The following is a 16,480-nucleotide window of genomic DNA, read 5'->3' on the forward strand; positions in this document are numbered from 1 at the left end:
TCCCTTTAGTTTGAGCCTGTGTGTGTCTTTACACGTGAGATGGGTCTTAGAATACAGCAAACCAGTAGGTCTTGACTATCCAATTTGCCAGTCTGCATCTTTTAATTGGGGCATTTAGCTCATTTACATTTAAGGTTAATATTGTTATGTGTGAATTTGATCCTGTCATAATGATGCTACCTGGTTATTTTGCACATTAGTTGATGCAGTCTCTTCGTAGTATCATTGGTCTTTATATTTTGTTGTGTTTTTTGCAGTAACTGGTATCGGTTTTTCCTCTCCATATTTAGTGCTTCCTGCAGGAGCACTTGTAAAGCAGGCCTGGTGGTGACAAAATCCCTTAGCATTTGCTTGTCTGGAAAGGATTTTATTTCTCCTTTGCTTATGAAGCTTAGTTTGGCTGGATATTAAATTCTGGGCTGAAAATTCTTTAAGAATGTTGAATATTGGCCCCCACTCTATTCTGGCGTGCAGGGTTTCTGCAGAGGGATCCGCTGTTAGTCTGATGGGCTTCCCTTTGTAGGTAACCTGACCTTTCTCTCTGCCTGCCCTTAACATTTTTTCCTTTGTTTCAACCTTGGAGAATCCGACAAGTGTTTTCAGGTTGCTCTTCTCAAGGAATATCTGAGTGGTGTTCTCTGTATTTCCTGAATTTGAATGTTGGCCCATCTTGTTAGTTTGGGGAAGTTCTCCTGGATAATATCCTGAAGTGTGTTTTCCAGCTTGGTTCCATTCTTCCTGTTGCTTTCAGGTATAACAATCAATCGTAGGTTTGGTCTTTTCACACAGTCCCATATTTTTATTTGGAGGCTTTTTTCATTTCTTTTCATTCTTTTTTCTCAATCTTGTCATCATGCCTCATTTCAGTAGGTTGATCTTCAATCTCTGATATCCTTTCTTCCACTTGATCGATTCGCCTATTGATACTTGTGTATACTATGCGAAGTTCTGTTGTGTTTTTCAGCTACATCAGGTCATTCATCTTCCTCTCTAAACTGGTTATTTTAGTTAGCAGTTCCTGTAACTTATTAAGGTTCTTAGGTTCCTTGCATTGGGTTCGAACATGTTCCTTTAGCTCAGAGGAGTTTATTATTATCTTCTGAAGCCTACTTTGTCAGTTCATCAATCTTGTTCTCCATCCAGTTTTGTGCCCTTGCTGGAGAGGAGTTGCAAACATTTAGAGGAGAAGAGGCATTCTGGTTTTTGGAATTTTTAGTGTTTTTGTGCTGTTTTTTTTTCCTCATCTTTGTGGATTTATCTACCTTTGATCTTTGAGGCTGATGACCTTTGGAGGGGGTTTTTGTGTGGGGGTATCTTTCGTTGATGTTGATGTTGCTGCTTTCTGTTTGTTAGTGTTTCTTCTAACAGTCAGGACCTCTTCTGCAGGTCTGCTGCAGTTTGCTGGAAGTCCACTCCAGACCCTGTTTGCTTGGGTGTCACCAGTGGAGGCTGAAAAGATTGCTGCCTACTCTTTCCTCTGGAAGTTTTGTCCCAGAGGGGCACTGACCTGTTGCCAGCCAGAGCTCTCCTGAATGAGGCATCTGTCGACACCTGTTGGCAGGTCTCTCCCAGTCGGGAGGCATGGGGATCAGGGACCCACTTGAGGGGGCAGTCTGTCCCTTAGAGCTGGTGTGCTGTGCTGGGACAATCCCCCTTGTCAAGATTAGTTGTTCTCTTCAGAGCTGGCAGGTAGGAAAGATTAAATCCACTGAAGCTGCGCCCACAGCTGCCCCTTCCCCCAGGTGCCCTGTCCCAGGGAGTTGAGAGTTTTATCTGTAAGCCCCTGACTGGGGCTGCTGCCTTTCCTTCAGAGTTGCCCTGCCCAGTGAGGAGGAATCTAGAGAAGCAGTCTGGCCACAGCTGCTTTGCTATGCTGTGGTGAATTCTGCCCAGTCCAAACTTCCCAATCTCCTTAGCACTGTCAGGGGAAAACTGCCTATTAAAGCCTCAGTAATGACGGACGCCTCTCCCCACACCAAGCTTAATCGTCCCAGGTCAACTTTAGACTGCTGTGCTGGCAGTGAGAATTTCAAGCCAGTAGTTCTTAATTTGCTGGCTTCTGTGGGAGTGGGACTCGCTGAGCAAGACCACTTGGTTGCCTGGCTTCAGCTCCCTTTCCAGGGGGAGTGAACGTTTCTCACTGGGGTTCCAGGAACCACTGGGGTATGAAAAAAATTCCTGCAGCTAGCTTGGTGTCTGCCAAAACAGCTGCCTAAATTTGTCCTTGAAACCCAGGGCCCTTATGGTCTAGGCACACAAGGGAATCTCCTGATCTGCAATTGCAAAAACTGGGAAAAGCATAGTAACCCGGCTGGGTAGCACAGTCCATCAAGGCTTCCCTGGGGTTGGGGAGGGAGGTCCCTCTGCTCCTTGCACTTCCCAGGCGAAGCAATGCCCCACCCTGCTTCTGCTCACTCTCTGTGGGTTGCACCCACTGCCTAACCAGTCCCAATGAGATGAACTGGGTACCCCAGTTGGAAATGAAGAAATCACCCACCTTCTGCATTGGTCTCGCTGGGAGATGAAGACTGGAGCTATTCATATTTGGCTGTCTTGGCCTCTCCTGATTTTCTTTACTCAATCTGATGATCCAAATGTTAATCTCTCCAGAAACACCCTCATAGACACACCCAGAAATAATGTTTTCTCAGCTGTCTGGGCATCCCTTATTGCAGTCAAGTTGATACACAGAATTAACTATCAATTGTTGTTTGCTGATTTTTAAATCAGATTATTGTTGTTTTTGAGTTATATAAGTTTCTTATAGTTTTGCATATTCACCCTTACCAAATAGATGGCTTGCAAATATTTTCTCTCATTTTTCAGGTTGTCTTTTCATTTTGTTCATTATTTCCTTTGCTGTGCAGTAACTTTATAGTTTGATATAGTCATACTTGTTTACATTTGCTTTTGTTGCCTGTGCTTTTGGTGTCATATCCAAAATATCATTCCCAACAACAATGTCTAGGAATATTTTTTTTTCTCCCCTATGTTTTCTTCTAAAAAAGTTTTGGTTTCAGGTCTTACATTTAAGTCTTTAATCCATGTTGAGTTAATTTTGTGTGTAATATAAGGATATAATTTTATCTTTTTGCATACAGACATCTAGCTTTCTCAACATCATATATTCAACACACTGTCCTTTCCCCATCACATATTCTTGGCACCCTTTTCAAAGCTTGGTTTACCATATATGTATGGGTTAATTTCAGGGTGCTCTATTCTGCTCCATTTGTCTTTCTGTGTGTATCAGTACCATGCTGTTTTGACTACTAGAGGTTTGTAATATAATTTGACATTCAGAAGCGTGATGCCTCCAGTTATTTTTTCTTAAGACTATTTTGTCTACGCAAGGTCTTTTGTGGTTCCACATACATTTTAGGATTTTTGTCTATTTCTATGAAAAAAAATGACATTAGTATTTTGATAAGGATTGCACTGAATCTGAAGATTGCTTTGGGTAGTATAACCATTTTAACAAGATTAATTCTTCTAAGTTGTAAACACAGGACATCTTTCCCCTTATTTGCATCTTTTACAATTTCTTTCAAAAGGTAACGCATTGGTTAAACTTATTCCTAAGTATTTTATTATGTTTGATGCTATTATAAATGGAATTGTTTTCTTAATATAATTTTTAGGTAACTTGTTAGTCTATAGAAAGGGAACTGTTTTTTATACTAATTTTGCATCCTGCAACTTTACTGAAGTCATTTATTAGCTTTAACAGGTTTTGGGGGAAGTATTCGGGTTTCCTATAAATATAATCATATCATTTATAAATAAAGATAATTTAACTTATTTCTTTGCAGTATAGATACTTTTCATTTATTTATCTTGCCTAATTGCTCTACCTAGGACTTCTAGTACTATGTTAATACAAATAGTGAGATTGGACATTCTTGCTTTGTTGCTGATGTTAGAGGAAAAGCTTTCATCTTTTCACCATTGAAAATAATGTAGCTATAGGATTGTCATGTATGTTCTTCAGTATGTTGAGGTAAATTCCTCGTATATCTCATTTGTTGAGAGGTTTTTTTTTTTTTTTTATTGTGAAAGGATACCAAATTTTGTCAAATCCTTGTTCTGCATCTATTGGGTGATTGTATAATTTTTAAATTCTCCATTCTGCTAATGTGGTGTACTATGGTTACTGATTTGTACATATAGAAACATCTTTGCATCTCTGATATCTTCTTTGATACACTGGTTGTTCAGTAGTGTGCTTTTTACATGTTTGTATTCTTTCAAAATTTATCCTTTTATTGAATTTGAGTTTTATATCATTGTGGTTGAAAAATACATTTGATATTATTTAAAGCTTCAAATGTGTTAATATTTGTTTGGTGGCCCCACATATAATCTATTCTGGAGGATGTCCCATGTGTACTTGGGAAGAGTGTGTATTCTTCTCTTTGGATGGAATGTGCTGCATATGTATCTGTTAGGTCTATTTGGTCTATAGGGTTATTCGAGTTTTATCTGAATGATCTATCTGTTGTTGAAGGGGGCATTGAAACTCCCTGCTATTATTGTATTTCTGTTTCTCCCTTAGGTTTTAGGCAATCTTTGCTTTATATATTTAGGTGCTACTGTGTTGGCTGCATATATGTTTATAATTCTTATATTATCTCGATGAATTGACCCTTTTTATCATTATATAGTAATTTTCCCTGTCTCCTGTGACAGATTTTGACTGAGTTCATTTTGTCTAATAGAAATATAGCCACCCTTGCTCCTTTTGGTTTTCACTTGCTTGGAATATCTTTTTCCATCTCATTATTTTCGGCCTATGGATTTAAATTCGGCCTATGGATTTAAATGAGTTCGGCCTATGGATTTAAATCCTTAGGATTTAAATGAGTCTTTTATGAGCAGCATATTGTTGAATCTTATTTTTCTGTTTATCATTTCACTCTGCATCTATTGACTGTCAAATTTAATCGATTTATATTTAATTATTAATGGGTAAGGACTTACTACTGCAATTTTATTGTTTATGACATTTTAATTTCCTTTTTCATCTCTTGCTATTTGCTGTTGTTTTGTAACATAATTCTTTGATTCCTTTCTCTTTATTAAGTTTAATGGTACATGTGCAGGATGTGAAGGTTTGTTACATATGTAAACATGTGTCATGGGGGTTTGTTGTGTAGATTATTGCATCAGTCAAGTAGTAAGCCTACTATCCATTAGTTATTTTTGCTGATCTGTTCCCTCCTCCCAGCCTCTGTCCTCCAGTAGGACCCAGTCAGTGTGCATTGTTTCCCTCTATGCATCCATGCATTCTTATCATTTAGTTCCCATTTGTAAGTGAGAACATGTGGTATTTGGTTTTCTGTTCCTGCATTAGTTTGCTAAGGATTATGGCCTCCAGCTCCATCCATGTCCTTGTAAAGTTACAGTTGCATAGACGTATTCTTTATCCAGTCTACCATTGATGAGCATTTAGGTTGATTCCATGTCTTTGCTATTTTGAATAGTGCTATTTTGAACATATGTGTGCATGTGTCTTTATAATAGAATGGTTTATATTCCTTTAGGTATATACTCAGTAATACCATTACTGGGTAATCCCGTTACTAGGTCTTTGAGGAATCACCAGTGTCTTTCATAATGGTTGACTGCAATCCCACCAACAGTGTAAAAGTATTCCTTTTTCTCTGCAACCTTGCCAGCATCTATTATTTTTTTGACATTTTAATAATAACCATTCTGACTGGCATGAGATTGTATCTCATTGTGGTTTTGCTTTTCATTTCTCTAATGGTCAGTCATGTTGAGATTTTTTTCATATGCTTATTGGCTGCACGTATGTCGTCTTTTGATAAGTGCCTGTTCATGTCCTTTGCCAACTTTTTAATGGGTTTTTTTCTTGCAAATTTGTTTAAGTTCTGTACAGTTGGTGGATATTACACTTTCATTGAGTGCATCGATTGCAAAATTTTTCTCCCATTCTCTAGGTTGTCTGTTTACTCTGTTGATAGTTTATTTTGCTGTGCAGAAACTCTTTAGTTTAATTAGATCCCATTTGTCAATTTTAGCTTTAGTTGCAATTGCTTTTTGCATTTTGTCATGAAGTCTTTGACCATCCCTGTGTCCTGAATGGTACTACCTAGGTTTTCTTGTAGTGTTTTTATGGTTTTGGGTTTTACATATAAGTCTTTAATCCATATTGAATTGATTTTTGTAAATGGTGTAAGAAAGGGGGTCAGTTTCAATTTTCTGCATATGGCTAACCAGTTCTCCTAGCACCATTTATTAAATAGAAAATTATTTCCCCATTCTTCTTTTGGTCAGGTTTGTTGAAAATCAGATGGATGTAGGTGTGTGGTCTGATTTCTGGGTTGTGTCTGTTCTTGTACCAGTACTATGCTGTTTTGTTTCCTGTAGCCCTATAGTATAGTTTGAGGTCAGGTAGAGTGATACTTCCAGTTTTTCTCTTTTTGCTTAGGATTGCTTTGGCTATTCGAGCTCTTTTTTGGTTCCATAAGAATTTTAAAATAGTTTTTCTCTAGTTCTGTGAAGAATGTCAATCAATGGTAGTTTAATGGGAATAGCATGAATCTGTAAATTGCTTTGGGCAGTATGGTCATTTTCAAGATAATGACTCTTCCTATCCATAAACCTGAAATTATTTTCCATTTGCTTGTGTCATAGGTATTGAAGGAATATACCTCAAAATAATAAGAGCCAGCCAATATGATACTGAGTGGGAAAAAGTGGTATTCTCCTTGAAAACTGGCACAAATCGATGTCCTCTCTCACCACTCCTAGTCAACATAGTATTAAAAATTCTGTCTAGGGCAAGCAGGCAAAAGAAAGAAATATGGGGTATTCAAAGAGGAAGACAGGTTATTAAACTATCTTTTTTTTTTTTTTTTTTTTTTTTTTTTGCAGATGACATGATCCTGTATCTAGAAAACCCCTCACATCTCAGCCCATAAGTTTCTTAAGCTATTAAGCAACTTCAGGAAAGTCTCAGAATACAAAATAAATGTGCAAATGTCACTAGAATTTCTATACACCAACAACAGGCACGCAGAGAACTAAAGCACAAAAGAACTCCCATTCATAATTGCCACAAAAAGAATAAAATACCTCGTAATACAGCTAACAAGGGAAATGAAGGGAGAACTACAAACTACTGCTCAATGTTTCTTTTCTGTTTATCTTTTGTGTACTTCCTATTTTGTTTTCCTCTGTGGCTACCACGAGGCTTACATAAAATATTTTTAGTTATAACAAATCTATTTTAAAATAAAAACTTATTCATGTATAAAAACTCTACATTTTACTCCTCCATCCACCAAACACACATTGTATGCTATTGGTGTTATATTTTACACATTTTTATCTTATGTATCTTTTAACAAATTATCATAGTTACAGTCATTTATTCTTTTGGCTTTTAACTTTTATACTAGAGTTAAAAGTGACTTATGTACAGCTATTATAGTATTAAAGTATTCTGAATTTAGGTTTACCTTACTATTATATGTTTTCATTTTGTAAGTTTTATTACTAAACATCCTTTTGTTTCAGCTTGAGGAATTCTCTTTAGTATTTCCTGTAAAACACATTTAGTGGTGATATATTCCCTCAGTTTTTATTTGTCTTAGAATATCATTATCTTTTCTTATTTCTGAAGGGCAGCTTTGCTGATTATAATATTATTAGTTGGCATTTTTTGTTTTGTTTTTCAGCCCATTAAATATATTATTCCGCTCCCCTTGGCCTGCAAAGTTTCTGCTGGAAAATTTGCTGATAGCCTAATACATACTCCTGTGTATGTGGTAAGTCACTTTTCTTTCACTGTTTTCAAAGTTCTCTGTCATAACTTTTGACAATCTGATGGTAAGGTTTCTCTGAGTAATCTTCTTTTGATTAATATAGAGTGGGGATCTGAAAGTTTCATGAATCTACATTTAGCATTGCTCTGAAGATTTTGGGAAGTGGCCATGTTATTCTTTAAATGAGCTTTCTACATTTTTTCTCTTTCCAGCATATTTCTGGAACTCTTATAATGCATATATTCATTTGTTGGGTGGTTCCCACATGTCCTATATGCTTTCTTGATTCTTTCTCATCTTTTTCTTTTCTTTTTGTTCCTCTAACTGGCTAATTTCAAATGACCTGTCCTTCTATTCACTGATTCTTTCTTCTTCATGATCAAGTATGATATTCAAGCTTTCTATTAATTTTTTTCAGTTGTCAATGTATTATTCAGTTCTGGGATTTCTGTTTGATTCTTCTTTATGGTGTTTATTTCTTCACTACATTTCTCTTTTTCCCTAAATCATTTTCCTGATTTTGTTTTTCTATTTGTGTTTTCTTACATTTCATGTCATTGAGCATATTTAAAGTGAATACTTTGAATTGTTTGTCAGGAAATTTGTAGATCTTCAATTTTTTATGTTGGCTACTGGAGCTCTGTTCTTTTTGTGGTGTCATATTTGCTTGATTCTTTGTGATTCATGTAGGCTTGCATCAGTGTTCATGCATTTGAAGGAGCAAACATCTCTATTTCTGATAGTCTGGTTTCTGCAGATAATGACCTTATTCTATCAGGTCCCCTTACTGAGGAAATTGCCTCTTGGGAATGAAGTAAAGTGGTTTTGTGGTTAAGTTATGTGACTGCCTCTGGGTCTGCAATGAAGTCTATGGTTCCTAGGCTTGCTATCAGGCAATTGCGGATCCTGCATGGTCTCTGGGTAGATGGAACTGTCTGCAGGACATTGGTCAGTAAGGCTAGTGCTGGGGAAAGGGTCCATTTCAGGGTCCACATTTGGATCCACAGATGGTGGGCCTGATACCAGTTATGCAGATGGGGGTGGCTCATACTGCATCACTGGGTACATCCATGGACAATCAGAAATGGTCCTGCAGTGTGGCTGATGGGCGACAATGGAATCACAGGGTTGCTTCAGTGTTGACAGCTGGTACTGATATGTACAGGTCTGTCTTTGGGGATGGGTATGCCTCCTTCTAGGTTCCTAGGCAGCAGGACTGGCCCCAGATCTCAATGGAGTGCAGCCAGTACTGGGTCATAGGGCCAGTGGAACTGCAGTGGAACCTACATTGGCATTCCTGCCTTTGACTCAGTCTTTCCTTAGGGCTCAGTGGGGAACGTGCTCCTCCATGTACTCCTCTCTGAAGGGAAGGCAAGACTGCTCCTAGACTCCAACTGAAAAGGGCTAGAACCAAATCATAGGGCAAGTTTCAAATCCGCAGTCAAATTAGGTTGGCAAGCCTGTCTCCAGGGCAAGGATGGTTATATCTCCTTCTGGGTTCTTGGTAAGCAGGATTCTTCCAGATCACAGCTGGGAGGTGGACTTGGTTTACAGGCCACTTCATAATCAACAGCTGGTAATGAGGTTAACAAGTCTGTTACCCAAGGCACAAGCAGATGTGCCTCCAACCAGCTCCCTTTGTGGAAAGCCCAGGTGACAAAACTATAGCTGAGTCCATGGGCGTACAGGACTATTTCCAGGTCTGTATCTGAGACTACTGTGGGCAATCCTTCTGTGCAGGTTCAAGCCTGCCTTCTCAAAAGTGACCCTCCTATGTCTTTGATTCTACTAAGGTATTGTATCCTCCTACCTGGATCTCCAAGCTATAACAAACCATTTTTGTTCCCCTATCACTGACAAATTATTGTTTTGGGGGGACACAAACAGGAGACCTCCTGTTCCATTGTATTTCTGACATCCCTCTCCCTAAAACCAGTTGTATTTCTATATACTGGAAGTGAACAATCTGAAAAGAAAATTGAAAAAACAATGCCACTAACATCAAAAATAATTTAAAACTACAATTTTAAAGATAAAGTCCAATACTTTTACACTGAAACCTACAAATAATTGTTAAAATAAATTGAGGCAGATTTAAATAAATTGATATTTCATGTACATGGCATAGAAGATTTAATATTGTTGAGGTAGCAGTACTCCCCAAACGGATCTGCAGATTCACTGAATTTCTTATTAAATCTACAATTTTGGTTTTTCAGAAGTAAATAAGACCATAATAAAATTTATATGAAAATGCAAGGGGCCCTGGATAACCAAAACAGCCTGGAAAACGTTAACTTACAATTCCATATTTCAAGACTTACTACAAAGTTGTAATAATCAAGACAGTGTAGTAGTGCCACAAGAATAGGCATAGTGACCAATATAATAAAATTGAGAATTCAGAAATAAACCCATACATCCATGGTCAACTAAATATTTATAATACTGCCAAAACCATTCAATGGGGGAAATAATCATCTTCTCAACACATGATAATGAGACAACTGAATATCCAGATGCAAAACAATTTGGACTTTTACCTCACACTATGTATAAAAATTAGCTCAAATTTACAGGGCTAAATCAAACAGCTAGAGCTATAAAACTCTTAGAAGGAAACATAGCTATAAATCTGTGTTACTATAATTTAGGCTGCAGTTTCGTAGATGTAACAGCAAAAGCTTAAGCAACTAAAGAAATAAAATGGATACAGTGAATATTATCAAAAAGGTAAACCTTTTTTTTTTTTTTTTTTTTTTGGGAGATGGATTTTCACTCTTGTTGCCCAGGCTGGAGTGCAATGGTGCAATCTTGGCTCACCACAACCTCCGCCTCCCAGGTTCAAGCGATTGATTCTCCTGCATGAGCCTCCCGAGTAGCTGGGATTACAGGCATGTGCTACCACGCCCAGCTAATTTTCTATTTTTAGTAGAGATGGGGTTTCACCATGTTGGTCAGGCTGGTCTCGAACTCCTGACCTCAGGTGATTCACCTGCTTCGGCCTCCCAAAGTGCTGGGTTTACAGGTATGAGCCACCGTGCCTGGCCCAAAATGTTAAACTTCTCTGCATCAAAAGACACCATTGAGGGAGAGGTTCCAAGAAGGCTGACTAGAAGCAACTTGTGTATGCTACTGTCATGGAGAGGAGATAGAGTGATGAGTAAACACTAGCTTTTCAAGAGGATTATCTGGGAAGCCATATTGTGATTCATCAAGGAAGTATCAGTGACCCATAGAGAGCAGAGAGGAATGAGGCAAGACAATCACTCACCCAGGATTGGAGCAGAGGCAAGGGAGGTTACCCACCTACCACCTACCAATTTAATTTGTGAATAACTTGTACACTGAGAAGTATAAGAAATATACAAATAAATGGAAATATACTCAATATTCATACATTGAAAAAATTAATATTGTTAAAATGTTTATCTTACTCAAAGTGATCTACAGCTTCAATGAAATTTCTATCAAAATTCCAGTGTCAGTTTTCACAGGAATAAAAAACAAATCCTAAAATTCGTATGGAAATAGAAAAGACCTCAAAGAGCCAAAGCAATCCTGAGAGAAAAGAACACAGCTAAAGACATTACAATTTCTGATTTCAAAATATATTATAAAGTCATTGTAATTAAAACAGCATGGTACTAGCATAAAAACAGACACATCAACCAATGGAACAAGATTAGAAAGCCCAGAAATAAACCCAAGAATATATGGTCAATTGATTTTTGAGAAAGCTGCCAAGAAAACAATGGGGAAAAGCCTCTCTTTAGTAAGTGGTGCTGGGAAAACTGGATATCCACAGCGGAAGGATTATGTTGGACCTTTATCTCTCACCATATACAAAATTACAAAATCTCAACTAAAATGAACAAATGACTTAAAAGACTTGAAACTCTAAAGCTTCTAGAAGAAAATGTAGAGGAAAATTTCTATGACATCCATTTGTGTGATGGTTTCTTCAATAGGATTCCAAGAGCACAGCCAATAAAAGCAAAAATAAACAAATGGAACTCTATAAAAGTAAAACAACTTTTGCACAACAAAGGAAATAATCGTCAGAATGAAGATACAACCCATGGACTGGGAGAAAATATTTTCAAATCATACATCTGATAATGGACCAATATCCAAAATATATAAGAAACTCAAACAACTGAATAGCAAGAAAAAAAAATTGAAAATGGGCAAAGGATCTGAACAGAAACTTCTCAAAACATGAGATATGAGTGTCCAGCAGACATATAAAAATGTTCAGCATTAATAATCATCAGTGTAATACAAATTAAAAGTACAATGAGGTTATCTCTTTACATCAGTTAGAATGACTATTATTAAAAATACAAGTAATAATAAATGTTTGTGATGATGTGAGCAAAAGGGAAACCTTGTACAGTCTTAGTGGGAATGCAAATAAATAAATAAATGCAAATGTATTTATTTGCATTCCCACTAAGTCACTTTGGAAAATAGTATGGAGATTCCTCAAACAACTATAAATAGAATCACTATATAATCCAGCAATCCAACTTCCGGGTATATAGCCAAAGGAAGTGAAATAGGTATGTCAAAGAGATAGCTCCACTCGCATGTTCATTCCAGCATTAGTCACAATAGTCATGATTATCAGAGCAACCTAAAAGTGCAACAGAAGAATGGATAAAGAAAATGTGGCATATATACACAATGGGATATTGCACAGCCTTTAAAAAGAAGAAAATTGTATCATTCATGATAACATAGATAAATCTGGAGAATATTATGCTAAGTGAAATAATCCAGGTACAGAATGACACATAGCATATGATCTCTCTTACATGTGGAATCTAAAAAAGTTAATCTCACAGAAACAGAGGGTAGAAAGGTGGTTACCAGAGGCTAGGATGTAGGGAGAATGACAGGAAAACGGGAGATGCTGATCAAAAGGTGGAAAGCTAGAATAAGCTTTAGTGACTTATTGCACTGCATGATGACCACAGTTAATAATAAAGCACATTTCAACATTTTTAAAAGAATAGATATTTAATGCTGTCACTACCCACAAAAAATAAGTTTGTGAGGTGATGCATATATTAATTAGCTTGGTCAACTTTTCCAATAATGTTTACGTAGATCAAAACATCACACTGTGTTGCATAAATGAACATTATTATTTCTCAGTTAAAAATAAAATTTTAAAAACCCACAGATTGGGAGAACATACTTGGAAATCATATATCTGATTAGGGACTTGTATTTAGAATACATGAAGAACTCTTCCAACTCAATAGTAAAAGAGCAAACTGCCCATTTAAAAAAGAAAATGGTGAAAGGATTTGAATAGACATTTCTTCAGAGAATATATACAAATGGCCAGTCCATACATAAAAATAAGCTCAACATCATTAGTCATTAGGGAAATGCAAATCAAAACCACAATGAGATATCACTTCACATCCACTAGGATGGCTACTATGACGTGAATGTCTTTGCTAAAACTCATGATGAAATTTAATTGCTATTAAATTAGTGTTAAGAGATGCTGCCTTTGGGAGGTTATTTTGCCATAAGAACTCTACCCTCATACATGGATTAATGCTGTTACTGCAGGAGTGGGTAATAGCAGGCTCTTTTTTTCTGTCTTGTGTGCCAGCTTCCACCATGAGATGATTATCACCAGGTATTAGCACCATGCTCTTGGAATTTCCAGCCTCCAGAAACATGAGCCAAATAAACTTACTTTCTTTATAAATTACCCGGTCTGTTACATTCTGGTATGTTAGCAGGAAACAGACTAAGACAATGGCTTTGACCAGCAAGACAGATGATACCAAACATCAGTGAGGAAACGAGAACTCTAACACATAGTTGATAGGGATGTAAAATGGGACAGCCACTTTTTTAAATTGTTTGGCAGTTCCTAAAAAAGTTGAATTTAGAATTATCATATGAACCAGCAATTCTACTCCTAGGTATATACTCAAGACAGTTAAAAACATGTTCACACAAAAACTTGTATATGAATGTCCACAGATGCATTATTCATAAAAGACAAAAAGCAGAAACAACCCAAATTTCCATAAGCTGCTAAAGCAATAAGCAAATTTAATATATCTATACAATGGAATATTATCCAGGCCCAAAACGGAATGAAGTACTGTTACATGCTACAACATGGATACGCTTTGAAAACGTCATTTCTAAGTGACAGAAGCCAGACACAAAAGCCACAAATTGTGTGATTCCATTTATTTGAAATATCCATAAAAGATGTAAGCCAAAGATACAATTCTAAACCCCCCAAACTGACTGATGGACCCTCCCCTCCCCAAATTATCCTAAATAACTAGTTCAGGACATGACAGGAAGTGGGAATCAGACATGCCTCACAAACATCAATACAGAGACTTTAAAACTGATAGAACAGACTCCTTAAGTATGGTAAAAAAACATTTACAATCTATTCTGTCTGAAGCCTGCTACCTGAAGGCTTCACCTGCATGATAAGACCTTGATCTCACAATCCCTATTGTAACCCAGACATTCTTTTCTATTTGATTCCAGACCTTTAGATAGTAACTCTTTCAACCAGTTGCCAATCAGAAAACTTTAAATCTACCTAGAGAGAAAAGGTCAGAGTCAGAGAGAGATGCATGCAACTAACAGGAAAACAATGCTACACAGAACTTGACCCATTGATGCTGGCTTTAAGATGAAGGAGCTATGAGTCAAGGAGTAAACATGGCCTCTAGAGGTGGAAAAGGCAGGAAAATGCATTCTCCCCTAGAGCCTCCAGAAAGAACATAGCCTTGCTTGCCAAAAACTTTATTTTAGCTGGACAAGACCTCTGTTAGACTTCTAACCTAGAACATTGTAAGATAATAAATTTTGTTGTTTCCAGCCATCAACTTTGTGCTAATATTTTAATTCAACAATATAAAACACAAGTTCTAATATAAAAAAATACAAACCATAGCCATAGATTTCACACTATGCACACAAATCCATTCCAAACGATTGCTTATCTAAATGAGAAAAACTAAATCAAGTAAGTTCTAAAGGATATATGGCAAAATATCTTCATAAATTTGAGGTAGACAACATTTTTTAAGCAGGAAGCAATTGCACAAAGCATAGATAAAAATGAAAGTGAAAAGTTCTTTTTAATTAAGATAATACACAAAATAAAAACATAATAAAATAAAAACCAATATAAAGAAAATTCTGCTTTCTTAAGTGTGATAATACCAGAAGCAAAACGAAAATATATGCCATGGAGTAGGACAAAAAATATATACATATATATACACATATACATACATATATACACCCATATATATGTGATCATATATCTATATATATGAGTATATATTCATAGCCGGATTATATAAAAATTATAAATCAAGTAAAATTTTAATGTACATTAAAAATAATAAAAAGACAAGTATCTCATGTACCCCATAAATATATATACCTACTATGTACTCACAAAAATTAAAAATATAACATTTATAAAAATAGAAATATCATAATTTTGCAAATGCTAAGATATAAAAAAGACTTGACATTTCATCAGAGGCTACATTTCTACAGCAGTAAAAGTGAATGTATTGCAACTATGTACAATATCAGTGACAACCATCACAAAATGGCCAAAAAGATGCAAAAGAATGTATATTATATCTTGCTATTCATATAATGTTTAAAACAAACCCAAATTACCTATAGTTTCAGAAGTCAGGACAGTGCTTATCCATGGCATGGGGTTAGAAATGAGATGGGTACATGTGAGTAGCTTCTCCTTGTAATTTTCTGTTTCTTGATCAGGATGTTTGTTCCACACCAGATGTGTGTGTTCACATTTTGAAAATTTACAAGGTAAATACTCATGATTTCTGCATTTGAAACAAGATGTATACTATTTCTTGATAAAAGTCAACCTTAAAAGCAAGCAAGCAAATGGAACCAGTATTAGTAGTTAAAGAACACAAGCAAATCATTTTGTGGCTCATTCTAATCTCTCAGTAAATGGTAGCTATTATTTTTAAACCGTTTTTTCCTTCTTCCACTTCTCATCAATGTGTTAGAAAACACCCTCCCTCTCTCTTCTTTGCTGTTTTTCTTCAAGACAACAAGAAAGACTATTGTTAATAATTATTTGCTTGTATTAAGAAAGCTCTGAAATCACAGCATCTAAGAATCTGGGCTGTAAATTTCTAAAATGATTTTAAGTGTTCATAAATCTCCTTCAGAATCTCTGCAAAAGGTATCTACCTCTTGCACTCCTTGAATTACATCCACTTTTCTTCAAGTACCAGTAATCAGTATTTTTTTAAGAAATATCATTTTGAATAAACGTTATTGTTTTATCAACTTCCATTTCTAGTACCTACTAGTGCAATGGTATTTTCTGTCATTTTGCTATATAGATCATGTTATATACATAAATATGTTATATACATATATATGTATGCATGCATATATGCTATGTGTATATATGTGTTTTGTTTTGTTTTGTTTGAGACGGAATCTTGTTCTGTCGCCCAGGCTGGAGTGCAGTGACGCTATCTTGGCTCACGGCAAACTCCACCTCCCAAGTTCACGCCATTCTCCTGCCTCAGCCTCCCAAGTAGCTGGGACTACAGGCACCCACCACCATGCCCGGCTAATTTTTTGTATTTTTAGAAGAGATGGGGTTTCACCAT

At 36.4% G+C, this 16,480-nt stretch overlaps 1 long non-coding RNA gene across 1 annotated transcript in view; it reads right to left on the minus strand.

Moving 5' to 3' along the window:
* LOC139363731 (uncharacterized) overlaps window positions 1-16,480 on the minus strand; it is a 128,267-nt gene that overhangs the window by 9,184 nt on the left and 102,603 nt on the right. The window contains exon 5 of the long non-coding RNA XR_011624562.1: window positions 15,498-15,715. This is a non-coding gene — a long non-coding RNA (uncharacterized lncRNA). The remainder of the gene's footprint in view (window positions 1-15,497; window positions 15,716-16,480) is intronic.

Source organism: Macaca nemestrina, chromosome 6 (genome assembly GCF_043159975.1).
Source record: "Macaca nemestrina isolate mMacNem1 chromosome 6, mMacNem.hap1, whole genome shotgun sequence".
Classification (NCBI taxonomy): Eukaryota; Metazoa; Chordata; class Mammalia; order Primates; family Cercopithecidae; genus Macaca; species Macaca nemestrina.